Source organism: Oryzias latipes, chromosome 20, assembly GCF_053564925.1.
Source record: "Oryzias latipes strain Hd-rR chromosome 20, Olatipes_Hd-rR_3.1".
Classification (NCBI taxonomy): Eukaryota; Metazoa; Chordata; class Actinopteri; order Beloniformes; family Adrianichthyidae; genus Oryzias; species Oryzias latipes.
Window position 1 is genome coordinate 29,128,602 of NC_136256.1, and position 17,543 is coordinate 29,146,144.

General features: G+C 40.9%; 1 protein-coding gene and 1 long non-coding RNA gene across 2 annotated transcripts in view; one reads left to right on the forward strand and one right to left on the reverse strand.

Annotated features, from left to right (window-relative positions):
* The window catches only part of LOC101154816 (cadherin-12), a 117,808-nt gene that overhangs the window by 10,441 nt on the left and 89,824 nt on the right, over positions 1 to 17,543 (forward strand). The gene's annotated exons all lie outside the window — the stretch shown is intronic.
* LOC144988336 (uncharacterized) lies at positions 1,850 to 10,321 on the reverse strand. The gene is made up of 3 exons (XR_013652204.1): positions 9,682 to 10,321; positions 5,663 to 5,753; positions 1,850 to 2,276 (listed from the first exon to the last, which is right to left on the reverse strand). It is a non-coding gene; the product is annotated as an uncharacterized LOC144988336 (long non-coding RNA).

Consider the following 17,543-nt stretch of genomic DNA (forward strand, 5'->3'; position numbering starts at 1 on the left):
CCGTTCAGGCGCATGTTGCTTTGACTCTTCAGTCACCCGCTTAGGCTGAGCACATGTTCACACACCCAAATGCCACCAGTGTCACCTGACAGCACCCCCCCCCCCCTTCAGAATAATATGCCCCGCCACCCTGGAACGTGACAGTGAACCCAAGGCGTTGACCCAGCTTCCAAACCCCCCAGATCCCAATATGATCAAGCATCTGCAGGCAGTGCCAGAACACATAGTGTTCACAGAGACCCTGTCCAAAGCCAGGTCTGTGTGCCAGACACCCCCCCACCCAGATGTCCTATCACTGTTATCTAAGCAGTCACTGCCTCTTTACTGATTACAGAACAGCAAACGAAAACACAGGAATGGTTCATGCTGTAATGTGTGAAATATGAAATTTATTCAATAATAAACTCTAAAAGACAACAAGTCAGGGCTCCATGCAGGATAATTACAGAGCACATTTGCATTATGGCACAGCACAGAATTATAGGTTGAGTCTTTTTTTTCTTTTCTGGAGCAGATGTGTCCGTTCCTAAAAACCCCATTAACCCTTGTGCTATCTTAGATGACCCCCCCCCCCCCCCCTCCATTGACGTGTTCTCCCTACCATGACAAAGGTGGATAAAGGTGGAAAGATTTCATATAATCCATGGACACCAGTGAAGATCACAAATCATTGAAGAAAAAAGGTTCAGAGCAATGGGTCTAGATGACCCAACTCCCAACGTTAAGGTGCCTAGGATAGAACAAGGGTTAATCTGCTCCCGTTCACAGAAACAGCTTTGCAAAGTTTACTTGCAAACTTGTACAGAATAAACTAGCAGAGATGAAATGTAGAATGTGAGGTTATTCATGAGCTTTTAATAACCATTGTCAGCATTAAACTGCATCTATTCAATACTTCAATGCAACTGGCAAAGAATAGAGCGAACACAGAAAGAGAGGAGTGAGGGAGAAGGGTTCCCCTGTGGGACTTAAAGACCAAGATTGTTGCCATCCGGACTAAAGATATCACATAAATAATCCCTCCAGAGCAGCGTAAGTTAATGTATGCGATTCTGCAGATACTCTGCAGTAAATAGTTTTTCCAGTGAGATTGCTTTGGGCAATTATTAACCTCTTAAATAAGCAAGGCAATAAAAATCTACCTCCACAGAGATGAAAAGAGATGACGGCCTTAAAGACAAAGAAAACAACCAGACCGTCAGATCGTGAAGCAAAAAGAACTGTTGTATTTAGAAGCAGCAAAACACCATCCTCTGCTCTTTACGGTTTGCTGCATGACACGGATCTGTTCTCTGAAGGAATAAGCTCCGTGTTGCACCACCACATTGACTTTTTTTACCAGATTGGTTTATGCTCTATGATTATGTACCACCGATACAAACAGACTGTTGCAGGAGATTCTGATTTTTGATGCAGGATGCTGCCTGGCTCATTATTCTCCCTCCATTTGGCCTCTTGTGTGCCAACAGTTTGATTAATGCAGTTATGTCGCCTGAGAGCCTGAAAGAGCCCACCTTTTAGTGTTACCTCGCTGACTCATTATATCAGCAATGCTCCGGGCTAATAATGTTGAACTGTGATGCTTGATTACAAGGGATGATGAGCCCTCTGTGATAACGTTCAGAGTAGCCCTCAAATAAATCAATAAACATTGCAAATTAATATGCAAAACACAAACAATGTTGGTGCGAGCTCCGGTTCTGCGGTTTTATTTTACACACACAGAAACCTTTGCCAAATGCGACAGCGTGGTCTCTCAGAGCTCACTGCGCTGCACTGACACTGAAATATTAGTTTGTTCACGACTTTGACAAATACTTGTTCTAAAAGTGGTATTTACATTCCTGTTGCTTTAATTAAGTGTTTAAAACGCTGGGACTTCAGTTTCTCTGAATATCTTTGAGGTCACACCACTTGACTCACACAAGCTCAAATGTAGTCTCAGATTTAGTTTATCTGTTTTCATTTTCAACAGCTGCTCATTTGGAGGCAACATTTCCGGAGGAGCTCAAGGCAAGACGTACAGTTAATAGCAGGAAAAACAATAAAAACTGCTCGCCCTGATAGACCTCTGACTATCATCTGAAACTGGTGTCTGCAGTTCCACACTTTACCCAGCAGACCTTTTCCATTTATAAATGATTCCTGATTCTTCAGATTCAAACTGTGACTGTTGGATTTCTCCTCCTGAGACATGGAGCGCTCTTCTTTTCCACTCTTTGGTCCATGGAAAGTCCATCTGCGTTCATCTCCATGTGAACCACACCGGAGTTCATCTGCAAGTAAACAGAGATCTGGTTTCATCTGATGGTCCTCTTGGCTTTTCAGGTGTGAAAAGCTAAGCTCTGTTTTGAAACAAAAGAAGATCTGAGCCAGGAAAGAACTGAACCTAGATTAGAACAGAACCAAACCTGAATCAGAGCAGAACCAGACTCAAGAGGGTTAAAATGTCCTTGATACTCTAAATAATATTGCAGCCAAATGTTTTAATAGACCATATTTTTTGGAGTATAAGTTGCATTTTTAATTTTTTAAAATTTCTTTTGCATTTTTTGATCAAAGGTGCAGCTTATCACTAGGAGCGACATATATGTGAAATTTGACACAAAATAAATATTGGCTCACATATTTGTTATTTTCCCACTAACAACCATTAGAGGGCACTGTAGGTGTGTTTGTCAGCAGGCAGCGATGCAGAAGAAGAAGAAGCGCCGTCCAAAACCAACTGGGAGGATAATCGAATTAATGTCCTCCTGAACTTCAGAATATTTCTCTTATTTACTGATGCTTATGTCAAACTCTTCAAAACAAATGAACCAGATCTCTCAACGTCATCTGTGTTTTCCATCATTGCAGTCAGTGTAGCGATGAGGCTACATTGATGGTAGCTCCTCCCACACGCGGTGGGAGCTTTGAGTTCATGAACACATTTTTGGACAAGCATTGAGCATTGAATTTGAGAAAAAAGAGGCAGCAGATGTAAATGGGATGTGTGCATCACGTTTGCTGTGAACGCATCATTACACCAGGCTTGTTGGACTTTTTCAGACGTTATGCACTTTTCTCCCATAAGTGCAACTTATACTTCAGTTTTACTTATACAAGTTTTTTTCTTCTTTATTATGCATGTTTTGACTCCTGCGACTTATACTCCAGAAAATACGGGTAAACAATTATGCCTATTTTTAAAAGTTGGCAGTCAGTGAACAGATAGTCATCTAAAGTAATCATCTCATATGTTGTCTTTTCTTTTCTTCTTTTGTTTGCATCACCAGAATCTTTCTCACAGACACTGAATTGGCTTCTTTCCTCACTCAAATTTAAACATCTTTCTAAACATATTGTCTTTGTTTTTATTACCTATAAAAGGCCTTTCTCACTTGCATTCACATGTTGTTTTTTTAATTTTTCAGCTGTAGAAGACCCAGATGATACTCAGTTTGCACCTTTGCATTAAAGAATCCGGCTTCAAAATGCTTTGAAATATTTGAGTCTGTGCTGTAGGTTTAGGTAGTCAGCAGTTAGAATGTGTAAACTTTAGCTAGGATTCAGCCAGACCATGCTAATGTGCTGGAAGGGACATCATCAGCCCCCTCACCCCCAACCATGAGGGGAGCTCGGTGACCCTCCTGTGATGGCTGCATGGAGTGGGCTCTGACTCTGTAGGGATGGCGGATTCCAAGCGTTTATCTCCTTTAACCATATTTTAGGGGTTTTCACAAAACCCAGGGAATCAAACCTTTTTTTTTCTTTCCACAGTTTCAGCTTGAGTGCATAAATAGTTACTATATGTCAAATAAATGACCAAAAGAAGGAATTCTAATGTGGAGGTGACCATTTTCCACACCATGAAGGCTCATTTAGAAGAACTCCAAAGTGTGTTTTTATAATATAACTAGCAAGAACATCAGTCTTCATACCTTCATGCTTCCTGTCAGATTTGTGCCTCCATTTGTTTTCCGTAATCAGAAACAACCAACAAGGGAGGTGGCAAACAAAGGAGGGGGGAAATTGGTTTCAAGAAATAATCCAACAGAGCAGTCACCTTTTAGGCCAGCGGGTCTCAAAGTGGTGTCTCTGTTTTTTGCACAAAAGGCATCACAGGTTAAAGTGGAGCTTTCTTATCTGGAAGGAATATCACCCAGCAGTGCAAAATGTGCAAACATCAATAGCTTGCGGGGCAAATTGCTGAAGGGGAGGTAGATGGGATTCCACCAGGCATATCGTTTAGATCACTTGCCGTGGTCACAGAGGGCCGCCTGAGGCAAAACCCTAAACACAGTCTCTGTTTTGCTAGAACTCCTTATCCGTCATTAATTAATTAGATAATTGCACTACATTTCCAGTGTGTACAGTGTGTACAGTGTGTGCAGTGGGCCAATAGGGGGAGGCAGTCTGGCTGGAGCATTTGAAGTGTCTGTGAAGTCAGCCTATGTCTATACGTCATCTCCACAAAATCCGTATTCAACCCCATTTGGACATATGCAGCCGTTCACACATGACCATTAGGTTCATGCATAAATGAGTAGAAAACACAGCAGCCATAAGAGAAACAGCGTGATCATGGTAACGATGCAGCCATGCTCTCCAGCTCTGATGCCTTCAGAGTTTGTCGTTGTGCTGATAATGAGGCTCAGCTTAATGGGACTATGTGTCTAATAACCCAGAAATTCAGGACAGAAATATTTGCTTTGTCTTTCCGCTTTTATCTTTTATTTCGCAGCACAATCGAGCAGAAAATGTACAGGCTGAGGAGGAGATGAGGTTGACTGGAGGTCGTAGCACGGTAACCCGGTATGAGCTCGATACTTTCCCACCTCCTCCCTCTTGACAGAGGCTGGAGACCATGAAGTTCAACTGCCTCATTTTAGGTTCACCAACTTGGCAAAACCTACCATTTAATGAAATTAGGTCCGGAGTGCTTCTTGGCGAGTTTTCATTTCAAGGACATAACTGCAATAAAGGAGAAATCAGACCGGTCTGCAGCACTGAAATGATATCCTTCTGCAGCCCTATGACCCATATTTTTGCATTTATTTTTTATTTGGAATATAAAAAGAGGATATTTCCTCGGAGATGGCACACGACACACATCAATAAATAAAATCTGCAGCCAAAAAGTCAAAGCTAGTCTGATTTGAATCCATGGATGAGAGTACTTGGCTTTGTTTCTTCTTATAAAAAGCTTTTATGAAACTTAAGGATTTTTTTTTTTCTGTTCAAATCAACTAAAACACAGTCGAACATCTCATTAGGTTGTTTTGGGAGGACCTGAGTGCAGGAGGACAGTTGGCCTCTGAGGAATCTACTTGTTTTAATTAAATACTAATAACTGCTTGACTGTCAGACATGTTTAAATGGTTGCAGGTTTGCTTCCTGCCTTGCCTGCCCATGCGTTAAAGTCTCCTTGAGCGAGGCTTTGAACCCCACGTCGTTCCTGGTGGTTGCTGCCTAGTTTAGTATTGGAGCTGGCATCCGTGCGTGAATGTGTGTGTGCACGGGTGATTGGTGCTGCAACTATAAAACACTTTGGGCCTAAAAGCTGAAATGAACTTTATCATTTACATTATTTTACCATGATGGAATCTGACATTAAGGAAACTAAAGCACAGTCTTAAATACACTAAATCAAATCAATCTTTGTTTATAGCACTTTTCATACCTGGTAACACAAAGGCCCACTAGGAGCTGCAGTGATGTGATCATTTCAGGGCCCAGAGTGGAAACAGAACCTGCACAGGAAAATTTAAAGCCTGAAAAGCAAAGAAAGCCAGAGGAAGTAAACAGTAAGACAAACATTTTCTTCATATTGATTCTTCCATATCCAATGATTAATATTTAAGTGAAACTTTTAAAATTCTTGTTTGGTTTTACTCTAGGAAACTAAAAGTCTCCAAAGTTCTGTAGACATTGACACGTCTGCTGTAGAGGAGTTTCTAGAAGGTGGGAAAAAATTCTAGTTTTCATAATGATCCATAAAAGATTGACTTTGAAATAGAAAAGTTGGTTTGTGGTGTTTCAGGCGTCAGTTGGCTCCTGAATGATGTCACCAAAAGCGGCAGAGGTTGTAATAAATGCACATCTTTTTTTTTTTTTTTTTTCAAACACAAAAATTAACCAGTGAAAGTCAGACTTCAGGACGTTATGAGTGAGTTATGATGCTTTTTTTTCCTCTTCAGTGCCTTTAAATTGCCTCATTGGTCTTTTAAACCTCGAGAATGCTGCAGTTTAAGATCCAAACTCTCTTAATTTCCCTTTTCACTGCATCTGCAGTCATTCAGAGTTTTGCTTTGCTTTTGTCACGGCGCTGCTTCCTGATCACTTCCTCCTCTAGCTTTTTAAAGACGGAGTCGTTCTACTGGAAAGATGAGATCTAAGAAGTCCAGACTGGAGCCAAAGAATCTTTATGAAGTAACGTTCACAAGAAGTCAGAAATTTGCTGTGCCAACAGTCTTGGGGCTGAAGAGCCAATCAATTTTCAGGCTCTGTGGGGGGGGGGGGGGGGGGGGGGGGGGGTCATTTCTTTAGCAATTCACATTGTAGCAAACGCACATAATCTATAAATCGATAAAAATGTAGAATTCAGAACATGTAAATGTGCAAACAATTTAAACCAGAGCAGCAAAGATGCATATTTCTGGCAGATGTTGGACCATTTTTGGCTTTTTTTTTAAATTGTTGAGGCACATTAAGCAGCAGTTTTGTCCTGCAGTAGCCACATCACGGGAGCAAATGAACACGGTGGTGAAAACGAGCGGCACGGCTGAGCGTTCTGAACAGAATGACTCATCAAGAAGGTAAATCGCAGCTCCCTCATCGTGACATTCCACGTTAGCCTGCGTCTCTGATCTGCTGGCGTTATCGCTGCTGACAGAAATCCACCTTAGTGAACCTTAAGTTTATCAAGTCAACATCTCGTGTTTTCTCCTTCTGCCGGAGCGCTGACCGTTGTGAAATGAAATGTCAAACAGTCGATGCTCAGCGCCCATCAATAGCTTTGTCCTTGTCCTCTGTCACATTGAGTAATTAAGACTCACTCTGGACCTATGTACACAACATTTCTGCATAATGGGTTTAAATGCAAATGTGTCAGGACTACAAGACACTTTCCAGTCTGGAACATCCAATGTAATTGAAGGCTAAAGGAAAATTATATCCTGCAACAATTACATCTCGTTGTTATATTTTTTTTCATCTCTGACATACGTCCAGTGGAGAATGAGACAGTGAACGAGATGAAGGTTTTTTCTGTCCAAACCTTGACACATTCAACATTTTAGCTGATCCTTCTACTATCAGCCCATTTTCAGACAGATTTTAGCCAACTGTTCCTGACCCAGGTGAGGGCATTCTGTGGATCCTATCGTGGTGATTAATGAATGGTCAGAGTATCTTGGTCTAAGAGGCACTAAGCCACCATCACTTGCTGTTCTGACTGTGAAGAAAAATGGAGCATGTTCCCAGTGCGTGGAACCAAAGCGCCTTAATCTCCTCTCCAACATGCAGCTTTTCAGTAACTTCACATCCCCATTGAGAGACCGGAATCTGAGCACTTCAATTGTTGTTAGGACTTGAGAATTTTATGAAATTGAATGTCAATAAAGTTTAATGACAAATATTCATTTTTAAGTCAGTGCAGCTTTTACTTTAACTCACTGCTTTGTGTTCAAAAGTCTCACTTCTAAAGACATGTTGCTGCTTTTTCATCTCCGTTTTGTTTCTTCATTGTTTCATCACTCAGGTTAAAATGTCCGTCTCATTCTCAGCATGACACGTTATGAGCTGAAGCCGTGGTTTTCACTAATCAAAACAACATTTTTATATCATGTTGAAACCCTTGAAAGTTTTTGAAGCGTTCCCAGTGGTCTTTTCATTCTGATGATATCGTTTTTAGCCATAATGCTTTTCTAAGACATACAGTACAGACCAAAAGTTTGGACACATCTTCTCATTCATAGGTGTGTCTCATTCACACCTTCTCATTCTCATTTATTTTCATGACTGTGAAAATTGCAGATTCATACTGAAGGCATCAAAACTGTGAATTAACACATGTGGAATTATATACATAACAAAAGTGTGAAACAACTGAAAATGTCATATTGTAGGTTCTTCATAGTAGCCAACTTTTGCTTTGATTACTCCTTTACACACTCTTGGCATTCTCTTGATGAGCTTCCAGAGGTAGTCACCTGAAATGTCTTCCAACAGTCTTGAAGGAGTTCCCAGAATGCTTAGCCCTTGTTGGCCCTTTTGCCTTCGCTCTGCGGTCCAGCTCACCCCAAACCATCTCTATTGGGTTCAGGTCCGATGACTGTGGAGCCGCAGCCCCCCACCACTCTCCTTCTTGGTCAAATAGCACTTACACAGCCTGGAGGTGTTTGGGGTCATTGTCCTGTTGAAAAAGAAATGATGGTCCAACTAAACACAAACCGGATGGAATAGCATGCCGCTGCAAGATGCTGTGGTAGCCATGCTGGTTCAGTAGGCCTTCAATTTGGATTAAATCCCCAACAGTGCCACCAGCAAAGCACCCCCACACCATCACACTTCCTCCTCCATGCTTCACGGTGGGAACCAGGCACAAAGACAGGGTGGTTGGAACCAAAAATCTCAAATGTGGACTCATCAGACCAAAGCCCAGATTTCCACTGGTCTGATGTCCATTCCTTGTGTTGTTTAGTCCAAACAAGTCTCTTCTGCTTGTTGCCTTTCTTTAGCAGTGGTTTCCTAGCAGATATTCTAGCATGAAGGCCTGATTCACACAGTCTCCTTTGAACAGTGGTTGTAGAGATGTGTCTGCTGCTAGAACTCTGTGTGCCATTGACCTGCTCTCTAATCTGAGCTGCTGTTAACCTGCCATTTCTGAGGCTGCTGACTCGGATGAACTTATCCTCCACAGCAGAGGTGACTCTTGGTCTTCCTTTCCTGGGGGGGTCCACATGTGAGCCAGTTTCTTTGTAGCGCTTGATAGTTTTTGTGACTCACTTGGGGACACTTTCAAAGTTTTCCCAATTTTTCAGACTGACTGACCTTCATTTCTTAAAGTAATGATGGCCACTCCTTTTTCTGTACTTAGCTGCTTTTTTCTTGCCATAATACACATTCTGACAGTCTATTCAGTAGGACTATCAGCTGTGTATCCACCTGACTTCTGCACAACACAACTGATTGTCCCAAACCCCATTCATAAGGTAAGAAATCTTAACCTGACAGGACACACCTGTGAAGTAAAAAACATTTCAGGTGACTACCTCTAGAAGCTCATCAAGAGAATGCCAAGAGTGTACAAAGCAGTAATCAAAGCAAAAGTTGGCTACTATGAAGAACCTTCAATATGACATTTTCAGTTGTTTCACACTTTTGTTATGTATATAATTCCACATGTGTTAATTCACAGTTTTGATGCCTTCAGTGTGATTCTACAATTTTCAGTCATGAAAATAAAGAAAACTCTTTGAATGAGAAGGTGTGTCCAAACCTTTGGTCTGTACTGTAGTTTCTGCAGAGTGTCGGAAGTTCATTTTAAATTCACCTCTGTGTTGTTGGTGGGACTTCTGGTGCAGAGCAACCCCACACCCCTTCCCCACAATATTTATGACAATATATTTATAGCAATAAAATGCCATTTTTCAAATGACATTTTTTGTCTGCTCCTGATTTGAGTAAATAAATACATACTCAGAATGTCAGGAACTGGTGGAGGAGGATATCAAATGGAGTAGAGCAGACTTGGTGACAGAAAATAAAACATTTAATAAACAAACTGAAAAGACAAAACTTAAAAAGGTGACACAACAGAGTAGATGACCTGACAAGGATGAACTGAAAACCAGACACTTAAATAGGCGGAGGGCAATTAACTGTACTGACGACAGCTGCGGATCATGATTAACCTGGAACCAGTGTGACATAGGGCAACTCAGAACTCCACCAAAAAAACACAAAAAACAAAACAAAACCGCAGAACCCTCACACAGAAATGCAATTCTAATCTTAACGTTTTTTGTAAATGTCCTCCATTATCAGAAAAATGACATGAGAACATGACCCAAAACACCATTTCCATCAGCCTGTAAAACCAAAGACAAACATGAACACAGTTCTAAGGGGGTCATGGTCCGTTTTCTGACCATCCTCTCATTTAAAGCATTCAGCATTCCTGTCGGCTCATCAGATTCTTTCATAAGTTTGTGCATCAGAATGCAGAGCTGCAGCACAAAAAAGAACAAACACCAAGACGCACTTTAAATGAATGTATGACTGCAAACACAGGGAATAAACTGTGAAGCGTGAGGACAAACAGAGTCGGCCAAAAGTGTCGGAAAAGGAAAACAAACCATCCCAGCTCACAGAGGGCCAGCGTAACCTCTTTTACCCTGTGTGTCCTCACCTATCAAAAGTCTGACCCTACAAAGGAGCAAACCCAACAGCACCATCATCCTACAAAAACTACCTCCAACTAAAGGGAATTGGAGGCTGCTGCGCTCTGAAGGAGTGAGAGCAGAGTTTGAAGGGGCTTCAGGGTTTATTAAGCAGACACACCAATCAGCTGACAGGAAGTAGACCGACCCACTTAGAGCGAAGTACTTAAGAGTAAGAAGAAAACTTTTAATAAAGGGCAGAAAAACCAAAGAGAAGCTGTGTTAAAAATGAGAACCGAGAGGAGTAGGAGAAGGCTGACAGGAGGTAAACAAATGATTGGTTCTCTCTGTGAGTCCAGGTACAGAATAGTCTGTTTCAGTATTTTCAAGTGTTTGTGGAAAACAGAAAAAAAATCACAAAGTTAGACATTCATTCAATGTACAAAAAAGAAAACTAAATGTCAAACCATCACATCCCTCAACATACCTACCTAAGTCTGTCACCCCTGTAAGAACCGTGTGGTTTCTTCTAAACAAACGGAATAGTTCATCAAACCGCAACAGATTCCCGCTCACAGCACACAGAGAACGGAGCGGTGCTACAGAAGGGCTGAGGTCTTCTTTTTGTTCATTTCAGAGTTAGTCTGAAGTTCTGCATGCCCTACCATCCATCATGCTGGAGGAGTCTCTGTCACTGTGCTGTAACAAACGCTGCAGTCATCCAGTTATCCCTTTCTCTGCTGCAGACAGAAAACTGTGAGAATGCGTGTTTACACATACACAAAAACACGCTGCTCCACCAAGGGGGTGTGGCCTAAGTGGCTACACCTATGCCTGTTAGCACAGCTGTCAGTGGAAGTGCTGGAAACATTAAAAGGCAATATGTAAGAAAGTTTGTAAATTAAATCAATAACAAAGACGGCTTAAAATAATCAGCACCAAGGACAGTTCCAGAAAATGAACTATCCAGATTTTTAAGGAACCCTTTATTTATGACGCTCCATGAAATGTTAGTTTGCTTTCTTCAGCCTCACCACCAACAGCATGAACACAAGAACATCTTAAACCTTGATTTTTTCAAAGAACTCTTATCTTTTCACTAAAGTTTCTTCATGTTTGACTTCTGGACTCCAAAGTTTAATTCCTTCACTCCCGGGACTCTTTTGTTCATCACTGTGGGTTAAACCGCCTGATAAACATCTCACTGTCAACGCAGCATTAATACCTTTTCCTGTTTTGTGCCAGACAACTGTCTTAGTCCTGACATTTCTAAAAGACAGTCAAGGAGAAAGCAGACCCACATATCATTTCCTATTTGGCTTTTCATCACAAAATGCCTCATCTCAATAAATGTATCTCCATATGAATGTCCTTTCTCGGTTTGTTTCTCAGCTCATTCTTTGCAGACGCTTTCCATTCCTGCTCTATTTTTATGAAATCACCTTTGAGCATTCTCAGATTCCATGTAGGTCAGCAGTTAGTGTGCACAGCCAAAGAGGAGGAACACATGCACAAAAAAACTGCTGGAAATCTACTGATAACGCTTCTGATTTTTGTGTTGAGACGGACACCGCACCCAACCGAAGGTTTGCCTTGTATAATTGCTATCTGGAGATTAAGCTGGCTACCCTGGAAGGCCCAGCACATTGGCTGTTTCTGCCCTGAGGTTATGTAATCATGCAGTCTGCAGATATCCCAGATGGAAGACACAACAAGAAGGTAGCCCAAACCAGGACTCTGGAACCGAATGTGGTTTTCTGATACCACAAATTAAGATTTAGGATATTATTGCTTAGCTTTTAAGCACCGCAGAAGTGATTAGTCAAAAAACTGTTAAAAAATTGACCCAAAGTACCTAATAAAAGGTTTTCTTGCTGCCAGAGGAACAGGCAAAGCAGGTAAATTATCCAGCAGACTCTGTAAAACGTGTGATTAACCCCGGCTGACAGAGCTTCTGTCTCTTTTTAGGTACTGTAGCATCAGCTGCACTCATGCTGGCTTCAATCATGGATTCCGTCTTTGTTTTCAAGAAAAGGTCAATGTTTATTGGAATTCTTTTCTTTTTTTGGCTCAACTAGAAGATTGAAAAATGTCCAATAAAGTGAAAAAAAAATGAACCTCAGCACTCATGTCTGCAGAAAATGATATTCCTGTCACACATTCTATTACAGACAGTTGAAAACGGTGGATAACAATAAAACAGAGAAATCTAAAAAGGAGAAGAAACCGACATGTAATCCTGAACAAAAAGGAGAGGAATGGTAAATAATGCATGCCAGGAAAAGGGTTTTAAATATTTCAAATTTCCCTTTTTTTTAAAGTAAAATAAAATGAAAATTGACTTTTGTTCTTCTAGACAGATTTCTTTTTAAATTAGCAATTAAAAAAAAACATGTTAAACCACTAAAATATGAATGTATGTAACCTGCTTAGACATTTCCTCCAGTCTGATGTCTGTTCTCAGGAATAGAAATCTGGTTTTGTGTTGACCTTTCAATTAACTGCAACATTTCCATCGACTCACATTTCCTAAAAAGACAGAGAGGAAACTGATGAAATCGTTGAAAAGACGCGGACATTTTCTGAGTTCAGAACAACGTTGTGGTTTAGGCGAATGAGCAGCAGATGTGTTACATTTAAGACAAATGAATTCATCTCGGACAATGATGGGATTAATGATATGGATCCTGATATTCTGCCCTAACCGGCCATCTAATGAACAGGATATGATAAGGAAAGGCGATGGCGCCCCCTCCCCCCACCACAATGATCAAGTAAAAAATGAGCGGTGCTGCAGACGTGGAAGCATCCAGAGGAAGATTATTGGTATCAGGCCACTGGTACGTGGGTTTAAAATTGCATGAAGACGGGCAGGTTTGGGTGCTGAGCTTCGGATGCATTTACAGAGCTGAGGAAGAGGAGATAGGAGACAGAAACTCACCAGGTGTCACTCAGGACTATATCCACGCTGGGGGAATTGATGATGGAGGAAGAAGGAAGGCAGACGGGATGAAGCCCTTAACCGCTACCGCTCTGTAATCAGTGTTCACAGGATAGGACCACATAGTGACAGCAACCAGGAGAATATTAAAATCTCTTCTTTAAAGTCCATAGATTCTGGTTTCAGGAGTCACTTAAAAAGCTTTAACCTTTTCATTAAGTATATAATGTGTATGAATTGCTTTGCAACAAAGACAATATTAATACTTTTATATAGCGGTGAATTTGAGAGAAAAAAATTTCTGTCTGAATAATTTGAAATCCATCAAGTTTTAATTATCATAGTTATAGTTTTAATATACACACACACATCTATATATATATATATATATATATATGTTCTGAATCTGGATCTAAAACTGTACATATGGATAGCTACGATGTTGCTGCTGTTTTTGATGCACTTGCGTGAGGTTTGGGGTGTGAGGGGCTGTAAGCTAGCAGCAGAGAGTGTAAACAGAGAGCTCTCAGCTTTGGGTGATGGGAAGGGGGGCAGGGTTGTTCTGTGGGTACTTCCTGTTCGGAGCAGCAAGGGGAAGGAATCACTCAGGCGAGTTCTCATATCAGTCGATGATCTGCATCTAAAGAAATTCTGGATTCCTCTTGAAAAGCTTCCATTTGGCAGAGTCGTCCACTGAAAAGCTTTATGTTTGTTAGGTTTGGGAAGACTTCCCTGCAAGATTTCTACAAGGGGAGCAGTCATCTTCCGTGGGTTCGATTTCCACGGAACAGCGGTAAAATAGGCGGTGGAAGACACATCTCAATTCTAGTGCACATGCTGTGCCAGAAGCATCATCCTGGTGGAAAAAGGGACAGTTAAAATTTGCATTTAGATTACTGCGGTAATAGAAAGACCATGGTGATGAATCTTGTTCTGAAAAAGAGACTTATGTGCTTGTATTTTGAATAAAATTGTGGAGTTAAATGTTCAGGTTGGATCTGTGTGGGCACAAAATAAATTAATGGAATAACAATCCATCATATTTTAAACATTGAGAGCAGATCCTTCTGACTAAGGGAAAGTTTAACATGGGAAAAGAAAAGCTGTGATGGTTCTGGGCCCTCTGAGCATGTCTGCGATGCTCTAAGCACAAGTCGCTGCTGTTGTTTACGTTAAAGCTTCCTTTTTCCAGCTGATTCTCAAATGAGCTGAATTTAATCTCCTCGCAAAATAAAAGAGCACAACACAACTGTGAGACACAATAAATGGTGAATCTATTACGTTGGAGTCACATGAGGTGTTTACCACAAACATCAAGAGCTGATTTTCATATTCATGAGGATCACATTGTTTGTCAATAGTGCATACCAAGGGGGCTTAATTTGTTTTCACTTCTTCCTCGTAAAAATGTCAGCTCTGCAGCATCAGAGTCACTTAATTAAGCAGCAGCAGCAGCCCCTCCATGTGCAGACTTTTTACAGTCGTCTCAGATAATAATTTAGTGGGTGAGAAATCCCTCATCAACTGGTGTCATAATTCTAGAAGAGAAAATATAAATAAACGGCAAGAGAGAGAACTGAACACAAGTTGGAGAAAATTAATTCACTGATGGTTCATCGTTTGCTTAAAAGTAAAGGCGAGCAGTCCAAAGCAGCGACACGCCTGCTTTTAATTTCCAGGAAAGACGAGTTGAACGTCGGTTTTCATTAGTATTCAGCTGATAGCAAAGGTTAGACGTTTTAGAGCTTCACTGCATGCAAGGCTCAAAAACTTCATACCCATTTAAATCTAATGGGTTGAATGCTATAAAGCATGATCTAGATCTATATATATACATATATATATATGCTATAAAGCATATAACCCATTGTTTTTCTGTTTCTCTTTCTTTGTTATATTATCTTCCTCCATTTTTTGCTGCTTAACTGCAACAGTTTCTCAGCTATTTTAACCATTTCACTATTAAAATGTTCAGCTCTTTCAGCTTTTTCCAGCTCTGACTTCTGGTTTTTCAAATCCTTGAACTTTTTTCAGATATTGCAGGATTTCTGCCTCCATTGAAATACATGTGGAACCCTTGGTGCAGAAGCTCGTTGGTTCGATATCCGGCTCTGGCATTTTACACAAACATATCCGTTCTGTTATTGTGCTGTTTTCACTTTATTTATGGTCAACTTGATCATTTCTTTGTTTATTTTTTTTATTTTTTTTTGCCAATTATTACACTTTAAGTTTCATTTTGAGAACATTCAACCCTTCTGGAAATGCAGCTCCAACTTAAATGTTAACAGATTGTTTAGAAAAAAAAATGTTTTTACACAAAACCCAGATTTTGTTTGTTTTTTTTAGAATCCAAATTTGATTCTTGAAATAAAAAAAAATCCCCATCCAACTGTTTCGACGTTGATTTGAAGCATCTGGAAGAAAATCCAGGATGGTGGGGAAATATCACCAAACTGTTGGCTGGATTCAAAACCACTTAAAAAATGACAGAACGTGTGAGAAGCAGCTTGTTTCTCAGTAATCCTGAGATGATTTTGGTTCATTTTCTCCTCTCAGTTTCTCCCCCATTTCTAATTTATTGCCATCTGCTCTGCCCGGATGTAAATCTGAATGCAGAGCGACTCGCTCGCCCAAAACTCTATCTGTTAACATTTAGCAGTGTCTAATTAGACAAAAATGGGAATTGCGTTGGCTGAGAAATGCGGCTGGGTAATGGCAGTCATAACGGTCAGGGATACGTGTCTGTCACAGCGAGCAAATGCACTTATTAGATCAGGGTAATTAGAAGAGGGAAACAGCCATAATGGGCAAAAGCCGCTCAGCTGTGATTAAAGAGGCCAGCCTGCAGTACATCACTTGTTTTTTGATTATATTTCAGCTGTTAAAATGACTGATTGGGGTCACAGAAAGTGAAATGAGAACGAGTCAATTTCCTTTTCTCTGTGAGGGCTTCATAAGTCACCGCGCTAATAACGCCGGTTTGGACAATGTGTTCAAAGACGGCGCTCATCTACCAGCTCTGCTCCAAACGGAGCTTTAAGGTGTTTGACGGAACCGCAGAACTTTGGGGATCAGTCCAGACAGTGAGCTTTATCTTTTTACAGTCATTTCAGCAGCACAGCACCGAGATATGGACATTATTTTGACAGCTGTCACTGTCTGTTTGACAGGAACCAACGTGCTGGCTGGCATAATTAGTGTTTTATTATAGTGGTAATTACTTTTCTTTTGACAGGTTTAAATCCATCTTCAGAGGATAGGTTTTGTCTGGAAAAAAATGGAAATAACTTGGTTCTGTGAGACGCAAATGATGATTTTTAATAGGTAGAAATCCTTTATCTCACCAAACTATCATCATATCAAAATGAATGCAGAAATATTTATTCCGTGATAATATAAAAGATAATTCCGGAATTCAAAGACATTCAGACCTTGTGGTTGGTGCTGTTAGAAAGTCAAAAGGACACCAAAAAATTGGTGTCTCAGTTGATTTCAGTCTTCATCCTCGTTCAAATCAAATAAATGATGCGTTTGATGTGATTATAGGCACATCTACCAAGACACAAAATGATCATTGTTGTTTGTCTTTTTGATATATAGCCGCACAAAAACTGTTGAAACCTTTGGAGACGTTTTCATCAGATGTTAATCATGCCGCTGAGGACTTCATATTCAGTTTTTAGAATTTATTTCTAAACCATGAAACGACAACACTAAGGTTCAGAATTCCCATTTTTAGTGGTCTTCCACTCGTTTAAACCGGAACAGTGGGGCAGAAGCACCACATCCACCGTGAAAACCCGCAAAGCAAGATTCCATTTAAGTTGCTGTCAAGCTGAGTGCTGACAGGTCTCCAGAGCTCCGCCTCCTCCTCCGATGCACGCTCATTCAGGTCGGATCAGGGAGCAGCAGCAGATCTGATCAACAGCAGCAGCCCTATTAGAGCTCGTGTCATGAAGGTATGGATCCGCGCAGTATTCCAGATTTACCAGCCACAGAATGCACGGCCGTGCATGGCTGCAGATGTGCTTGCACTTTGATCACAACCCCTCAGCGCAGCATCATGTTACATCATGATTGTGTTGGCAGGGGGATTCAGACACATCCACAGTGGGGGGAGCTGAGTCAGTGTGGTGCTTCTTCTTTTGCCTCAGGCCAATTTTGCCTCCAAAGCTAAGAATTCCACATCTTCAGAGGGGAAAAGTTCAGCTTGTGAAAGAGAAGCAACCTTCGTT